This window comes from Crinia signifera, chromosome 4 (assembly GCF_055691185.1).
Source record: "Crinia signifera chromosome 4, ASM5569118v1, whole genome shotgun sequence".
Classification (NCBI taxonomy): domain Eukaryota; kingdom Metazoa; phylum Chordata; class Amphibia; order Anura; family Myobatrachidae; genus Crinia; species Crinia signifera.
Genome location: NC_139220.1, coordinates 207,907,815 through 207,917,481, shown reverse-complemented (window position 1 = coordinate 207,917,481; position 9,667 = coordinate 207,907,815).

Below are 9,667 nucleotides of genomic sequence, written 5' to 3'. Positions count from 1 at the left end.
ATCCCGCAATTCACGAGTCTTTGAGGGGGCAGGGCTAAAAGGGGCTAAAAGAGTGTGATTTGCATACTTATGTCTAGACCCCCTCCCCCCCTTCAGGGCAGAAACACGAACACGCGGGGGACTGATCGTATTACAATCAGGGCCATACAGGCCTACAAGTATGTATTTATGGTCACATTGCTCTACCTTTCAGACAGGTTTATTACATCCCCATAATTGTACACTTTGCCATCGGCAAGTTTATTCTTCAGTCACTACTGTCTTAATCCTATTTACAATATTAAACCTTCAGTTTGATTATATATCCACTTTATATAGATTGGAGTTACAGTCAACAGTCAATACAGGAAAAAACAGTAGTCACAATGGATCGGGCAGTTTGTATGGAGAACATGTTTTGGCCCTTATTCTGGTTGCTTCGCAACCAGAATGCATTCACACGAGCACCAATGGTGCCGCTGTGCGCATGCGCATTTCTGTGCATGTGCATACACAGGGTGCGTGCACACACTCAGGACAGTGGACGGAGGGCGGAGAGGGGGATGGGGCAGCGGGTGACCCCATTAGCATATGGCATCGCCCAACATTTCATGGGCGTTCCCATGCTAATGAGGCCATGACGCGGGTGCGGAGGGTGGGCAGCTGACATCACTGTATGTCAGCTGCCCACCCATTTTCTTCCCAGCATGCACACATATGTAAGAGACTTAAAAGTCACTTTTATATGCGTGCGCGCACCACATCTTTCAATAGTCGGTGACCATCGTAAGATGTGGGCCTTCCCCTTGCCCTGCAAATGGTTTTTACTGTGTAACATCCATTCACATGCCCTGCGTGGGAATTCGCTTGTGAATGGGAGGTTTGGTGGAGTCGCAAGGCTGCGAATTTGATGCCTTGAGAATCAACCAGAATAACCCTTTGCACGATCTGTCCTTGATATATCTGATGCAAGAAAAAAGAATATTTTTCGATTCTGCGCACAAATTAATACTACATTTTGAATTTGGTAGAGTTGGACTGCAATTAATGTCATACACTCGCATGAATATTTATGTACATGTGATTTCTTAGTTTTTTATTTTTAGTACATTTTCAAACATCTCCAAAAAAGCCTTATCAAGAGATAAATGCAAGGGTGATAAAGAGAGATAAACGTCCAGCCAATCAGCTCCTTACTGACTTTTTTCACACACAGTAAGGAAGTGATTGGCTGGACATTTATCTCTCTTTATCACCTTTGCATTTATCTCTTGTTAAGGATTAATACATCTGCCCCAGTGTGTGTAAAATGTTGAGGGAACAAATTCATTTATTCCATTTTGAAATAAGAATTTAACATACAGATGTAGCGGGATTCATCTTTGCAGGGGATGGCGATGGCGACGCCAGCCGCCATCCCCTGCCCCGCGCCATCTGTATGCCGGAAGGTGACGCGCGCGCACCTTCCGACGGTGCTGCTCTCGGTCGCCCGGTGCCCACACCGGGTGACCGCACCCCCCCCCCCGCAGTGCCCTCGGGTCCCCCCCAGCCCCCTTGAGTGGGAGGCGGACAGTATTGCATCCGCCTCGCTGCCCCGCCGCCCGGATACTGAGACGCGCGTGCGTGGGGGACGCACGCGCGTCTCAGTCAGTTGGAGCGCCGTGCTGCTGGCTTCTTTCATGTACGACACGGCACTCCAGGTCAATATAAACGTAGAAAACTTTATATATATATATTCAAAGAAAAAAGGAGAGAGCGCACCATGAGCATAAAAGCAGTTCACACTTTACTATAGACAGAACACTATAGACAGAACACATGGAGCGCTGCTCAACAGCATGAGCCTCTCAGTGGGTGATAAAGGACCACAACCTATAGATGCAAAAAGTGAGTGATGTCGCACCCTTCATTCATTCCTAAGAGGGTCAAAGTACCTAACGTAAAAATCCAGAAAGTCTCGTGCATGCTCAACTTTCTGAGAATGTCTCCTCCTCTTTCAATTAAGGCAGAGATTTTCAACCTTTTTACCTTTGCGGCACACTAAATAAGATTCCAAATTTGCCAAGGCACACCAAGAGATCCCCACAGGGCAAAACACATTAGCCCCCACAGAAAAAAAAACCTATTGGCACCCATATAAAAACCATCACACTGGTCCCCACAGGTAACACAAATAAAATATACTGGCCCTTTACATGAAAAGAAGAGACCAGTAAATAACAGTTGAACTGGTGGTGGCTCTAAACTGGTTTGAGCATCTCTAGATCTGGGGGCACACTTGAGAACAGCTATATATATATATATATATATATATATATATATATATATATATATATATATATATATATATATATATATATATATACAGTATATGTGTATCTTATATATATTTTATATAAATATATTATCTATACAGTAGTTAATTGTTTTGATGTGTCTTGAATTTGTGCTGCCACATTATTATGCTCCAATTTATCTAGTGGTTATTTCTATGCTTAATATAGTTGTGAAGAAGGAAGCATCAAATGATTATTTTAGTACCATCTGTTACATGTTGAATAAAAGTTTGGCTCTCACCCCTTGGAAGGTGGACAGCACCGGACTAGACCACCACTTTGTTGCATTTTCCCAGCATTCATTTTTATATACTCTAACAGAACGGGTGAGCAGCGGTAATGCACACTATTCAGAGTCAGGTTTGATAGCTAATAATATGTAATATATGAAATACAGTATCTTGGTGTATATTAAACTGGAAAGTCAGTCTGTACAGTAAGTATTATGAAATATGACACAATGACAAGTAATTTATGTTTCCTTGAGTAAATGTTCTGTAATGACATTGTTATACTGAGCATCAACCTCAGAAATGTATTTAGGAGACAGATGAAGCCCACATCAGGGACCATTGCATTGGCAGTGGGAGGTGGCCATTGCCCAGAGGTCGTTACTATCACGTTGTGGTCTGCTTGGTCCTAAGTGCCAACTGGGATTGCCTTCATAATCTAGCAGATGACTCTAAGCACTTCCAGGATAAAGTCGGCTTATGCAGTTTCCTTATTGACAGGATGAATAAATCAGAATACTGGGACGCTTCTTGCTAGATGTTTTTAATGGTTGATAAAAACACATGGAAAGGATTTTACACAGCTTGCGAAATATATGAACAATATTACACTTATCTGAGTAGAGATACTGTGGTTTACACGTGCGATACAATGTGGAGGTTATGGCACACTAGAATGCAAAACTTCAACCTTACTCCCCCCAACCCCATACTGCCAACCAGGCCTCTAGAGGAGGCGGCGTGTGTGCAGACTCTAGGCACCCTCCACTCTAGTGAGAAATTACATGGGCTCTGGGCACTAGGGCCACTAGTGGACCCTAGCGCTGTCCCAGTGTTTACTGTGCATGTGCAAAATGCCAGGAAAATGGTCATCGTGCCATTATCTTCTTGAATGCTGCAGTGCTGCTGATGCAAGTACTCTGTAGGGTAAGTATTGGAAAAAAATGGGTACAGGTATGGGGCCTCCCTGGACCCCAGGGGCCTGTATGCACCAATTATAAATATGCCAGTGCAGTCAAAAAATTTCCAGCCCTCAAGTGAATGTGTGGAGGTGGCATCTAAGAAGTTCCACAGTCACCACCTGCAATAAGTACCGTACATCAAAGATGTTTTCCTCATAGACATCTTTAATCTTGTGATAGGCAGACACAGTAGCACCCCCCAGATCCTGGCACAGTAGGGAGGTGCCTAAAGCTGCCTAATGGAAGAGTTGGCCCTGTGTGCATGTTAGACAATGGGATAAAGATGATCTGGAATCTGCATTGTATGTTCTCCTTGGGCTGACCCCTCTTTATTACATGTCCAGAATTAATTATGTTGTGCCACTCATGGTTTCTGAGTAAGGCAGATGAGGTCTTTTACTTAGGGGCACAGCAGGGGTGATGAAGGCTGGCAATGATTGGACCCCATTCGCATCTGATATGAATTGTGAGAGGTAAAACAAATGCATGGATCAACAGCATTATGTTGGTCAACACAGTGAAGTCCCCCTAGTCTGTGCACAAAGCACAAACTTTGCCAAAGCTACATGTACATCATGGAGTGGTCTATCTGGTCACCACCCACAGATTGCATGTGCAGCACTGGCTTTTGTATATAGGAAAAATATATTGGAGCCTGAGAACGCATACTGGAGTATGCACCATGTGACTAGGGTGGTTATCTGCTGATGTCACAGTGACAATTTTACAACAGAAAGCTGGACAAAAAAACAGCTCGGTACTTGTGAGTTAACTGGGCGCCCGATTTCTAAATCGGGTCGGATCGGGCACATCGCATCGCATCGCATGCGACCATCGGATGCGATGCGATGCGATGCGATGACCCGATTTTTCCATAGGAATCAATGTTAAAATGGACTGAGTCCATTTTAACATGGAATTCAATGGGAAAAGGGGTCCTTTTCATACCCCTACTATCCAAGTGGGCATGGAGTTGGATATAAACCTGTGGCGAGCGTAGCGAGCCACCGAGCCCGAAGCGTGGCGAGCGTAGCGAGCCCCGCGAGGGGACACAGAATACCGTCCCCTCGCGGGGCTCGCTTCGCTCGCCACGCTTCGGGCTCGGTGGCTCGCTACGCTTGCCACAGGTTTATATCCAACTCCATGCCCACTTGGATAGTAGGGGTATGAAAAGGACCCCTTTTCCCATTGAATTCCATGTTAAAATGGACTCAGTCCATTTTAACATTGATTCCTATGGAAAAATCGGGTCATCGCATCCGATGGTCGCATGCGATGCGATGCGATATCGCATCGCATCTGATTGTATGCCTTAACTTAAGGCATACAATCAAAAAATCGGGCGCCCAGATAACTCATAAGTACCAACAGCTCTCTAAAGTTGGACATAATTTGATTTTTGGGGGGTGAATTTTATTCGACAATGTTGTAAATCAATTCCAAACACACAGTTAAAGTACATTTGCAATATATACACATTTTTTAAATAAAACACATCTGCATACAAAATGTTATGATACGTTGTTTTCTTGCCAAACACTGTAACATACTTTGGTTTTCCTATATTCTGTGTGTAATTGCAGAAATTGGAAATACAAGTTGGTCATTTAGCAAGGGTATCCAGCAAAATGTAACAGTTCGGCTGTTGCAACAATGATAAAAAAATTATATAAAGCATGATGCGCTCTGTTAATAAGTAGAAAAGTGTATAATATGCAAAAGTGAAATGCACAATTGCATACAAAGCAGCGCTAAATGAGATTTCATATATTATAACAAATTTATTTATAAAAAATATATAAGTAAAAAACATATATAAAACAAATATCTATATAACATCATCCAGGCAGTACATTCAATTTCTTTATCAATCTGCCATTAGTTTTTATATGTTTTTACTTATATGTTTTATTAATAAATTTGTTATAATTTATGACATTTGATTTAGCGCTGCTTTGATTGCAATTGTGCACTTTATTTTTGCATATTATACACTTTTCTATTTATTTTTTTATGAGGATTGACTACGCTCATATTTATAAGTAGCTGCTTTCCTTGGGTAAACTTCTCAGATCAAGCGCTCAATTGTAATTGGTTACTCCCCTTATTTACAGCTCTCTAAATAAGGCAAGCAATAGATAACAAACTGCTGTACACAGCCTTGCTGAGTAATGAATCAGCGGATGCTTTCCTGAAAATAATATTTTGAATTACAAAATACTGGGAAAGTTGTTAGACTTAAATGGTGAATGGGAAGTAATGTAGCTCTTACAGAAAAACAAAGTGGGATGGTCCAGCCATGATTGTCGTGAATGTATGAATTAAACCCATTTTTTACAACAATCAATGGATTTGATTGTATGCCATCCACTGTAATGTATATGGGCAGTCAGTTTATTTTAAATGTGACACAAGTATTAAGCCTACTTACAAAACATCTAAAGCCTAATTCAGATTTGTAGGCAATGAGCATTTATCGGTAGACTGTGCCCACACCGAGGTTCTCTATCGATGCTGGCTGCAATCAGAAGTTAAATTATAGTGCTATCGATTGTTTGAGGAGAGCCCCAAACAGGTATCTTACCTTAAGCCCCATGCGGTCTATATCCGCATCTGCCACCTCCCTTTAGATTGCAAGTTCCTTGGAGCAGGACCCTCTTCCATCTTGTTCTCAAAGCCCTTTTCGATTGCAGCTCTCCCCTACTCAGTGACTGTTTATACCCGTATCTCTTCTCACTTGCAATCGGTCCTTTGCAATTATGTAAGGAGGGGGATTCAACCACAGAAGCGATATCAACAGCTTTCAGTTAACTAATTCAAACTCGTAGAAGGAGACGTTTCTACATTGGGAGCAGGAGCCTGGCAGCAGATGACTCCATTGCCTCCAAGAGAGTTACATCTCTGCATCCGTACTGTCCCATAGAATCCATTGGGTTTTATTGAGACCTACTCAAGCACCTACTGACGCATTTAAGAAAACATTTGAATTTAACACTGGCCATCTTTCTTGCTATTAAATTAGGACTCAGCCTCATAATTTAACTATTTTATACTTCTATCATTTTAATTTTATTGTGGTAGCAGCGTTAACCTTTTATTATATAGGCTGCTCAGAAAAAAAAAATATATAAAAACTTACACAATCAGTCAATAAACATACAGACAACATATAGACAATTAAGGAAGTAAAGAACATGTTGTACGGAAGAACTAGTTTAAAAAATGTACTTTTCAATTTGGTCAGCAAAGTCTAAATTAGTTTAAAGTATTTATTCATTATTTTGAGATTTTACATCCATCATCTGCTTGGGAAAATGGTCAAAAGTACCAATTTTTCTTCCGTAAGTGCAGTTATGAAACTATTTGAAATAAAATGCAGCCATTATATGTAAGCATAGAATATATTGTAGTGGAATTGTTATTTGTAATATTTGTTAATGGTACTTTCATGCTGTAATTATTTTTTAACCCTTTGAGTGCCAACATTTCTGTGATAGATGCACTAAAATTGTCAGTGTCGCTCACATTTGGTATAGAAATTCAAATAAAAAATGTTGTGCACAAAAAGATTATATTTCCTATATAAGATAAACATTGCAGGTCCTTATGATGAATAAAATGTTTGCTGGGAAATTTCCATACTCATTTTGACAAATTGCCTTGGCACTCAAATGGTTAAATAAGGCCTACCAGTCTGAAGCTTCACTACTGTGATTCATTGGAGTTTCTGTACAGTATGAAGACAGCAAAACAGTGTAGATGTTAATATACATGAAATGACAGTATACCCCAGCGTTCTATAGAAAAACAACAGATGTTATGTATAGATAAAAAGCACATTATAATGGGAGGTTGCAGAGAGCACTTACATAGATTAATATGAATAGTTATATGGAACACGAGGAGGGGTTACAAATTGCAGAGCAATAGGAGGAGTTATAAGGAGCATTTGCAGACACAATCTGACAGGATTCTTCCTCCAGGTCCTGTGGTTCTTCAAAGCGTGTGATATGAGGGGCTTGGACAAAATTGGGCTAATGAGATTAGTAGCCGGGAGCAACGGGATGGCATTAATACGGAGGGGGTGTTAGACCAGCGTCTATAATCAGCAGGATGGGGGCTGGAGCCCTCAGGGGAAATCAAATTACTGCTTATCCCAACTCGTGTCAACATAGATAGCGAGAGCTTAATATGCTATTATAGAAACAAGGAGAAGATGCTCTTATGAGACAGTCTTTCCTCGAATCGGAATTACAATTCGGAATTATTTTTTTAGGGCAGTAGGCAGCAATTTCCAGGTTAGGATGTCTGTATCTACGAGTAAATACCTGGCAATGTTTCCTGCACACTGGGCTGGATTAGCGTTTGTGATGCACAGAACCTGCTGGTTTGCTAATCACTATAAGGGCATGGCCTGAATTGTTTGCCCGACCTGTGTCCTTGCCCCAAAAAAGCCAGTGCACGTGGATGTTGTGTAAGCACTACATTGGAGGTTGCTTACAGGTTTTGCTGTCCAGACTTCTTGTCAGAGAGGCTATACCATGAAGAGTACATTGATGCAGTATGACAAAAAGAGCCAATTATTTTATGTGGGGTGCTGTTGAATGTGGGCCCCCCGGGGGAAGCACCCATAGCCTTGTCTCTGATATGACACTGCCTGTAATTATTGTACTCTCTGCAGACTAAACAGTTAAAAATTGGATGTATTTCATTTTGTCGTGCTGGAAAATAAGCTGAGCTTGTATAAAATCCTACATTCGCTGCTTTCATTTCACGTCATCGTGAGGAATAAACAGTCAACCCAAGTGTCAAACTCTATATCTATCCTGATGTGTGAGGTCCCTAATTCCCCTGGTGTAACTTGTCTTGTTTTTTATGATTGCTGGACTGACTGTCCGGCAATGCAGAATTTTGTTTTGCCTTATAAATAAACAATAATGACGATGACGACGATATGCAACACTGTCTGTATTGAAGAATGTCATGTCCTCTGGCTTATATCATCAGGTAGGCTTGTCATCTGTATTGAACAGACATTGACTACTCCAACTGTCCTATAATAAGCTACAATGAACTGATTGCTTCAGGCAATAAATTCAGTCAAATTTTTGTACAAGCCATCTTGGAAATATTGTGAGTAAGACAATAAAAGGAATTAATTATGTGCTGAGTACACTGTGCCACTATATACTGACAGTATATAGTCAGTATAATACTGTATATCAAGGGGAGGGGAGACAGTGTTGCCCATTCAATTTAACCTCACACCAAATATTCCTTATCTGTAGAAATGATTTAAGTTTCAGATAATCCTAACCATTAAAAGTTAATAGTCTCAGCCCATGCAAATGTATTTAACTATTCATTTAATCCATCGACTCCTGCTCACAGAGAGGATCCTTTATGAATTGTCACTTAGAGCATTAGACCCACTAGTCTTTCTGATGTTGCATGTCTTTGTGTGTATGGAAATGCTCGGTAATGTATAGCATAAATGAATAGTGAGTTCCTTATTGATGGTATGATGGGTAAAAGTGGGCATACTGGGGTAGATGTACAGTTTTAAGCAGTGATAAGGCAGGAGCAGTGAGCCAGATGAGAATTGGCCCATGGCAACCAATCAGTACTAATGTAACATCTATAATTTGCATAATATAAAATTATACAGAGCAGCTGATTGGTTGCCATGGTCCACTTCTCCTCTGGCTCACTTCTCCCTTATCACTGCTTCATAACATAGTAGGATCATGACTTGGATCTGTAATAAATTAGATTTATTTTTAGTATTCTAGGTAGTTATGTGATAAAGAAGGGGTGGGGAATATACATTTGTTAAATAACCACTGTTTTTTTTCTGTCAATACGCAATATATGTTTAAAATGAATTAGCCATAGAGGTAGCAGGAATCTGAACGGCTTAAGTCATTTACATTGATTCACTGAAACAATACTAATTTTTAGCATGTCAAAATCAGTACAAATTTCATATTATTTTGTAAATCTTAAAAGTGCCACATAATGGCACTAGCTCATGAATGCATTCAGATATGGCTAGCTTCCAGTAATTTCACATATTTGACCTTTCTCATCTCATTTTTACAGACACATTTTACAGAGCACCTAGTGATGTGCTTCTATGAGCACACCCAAGTTAACCCAT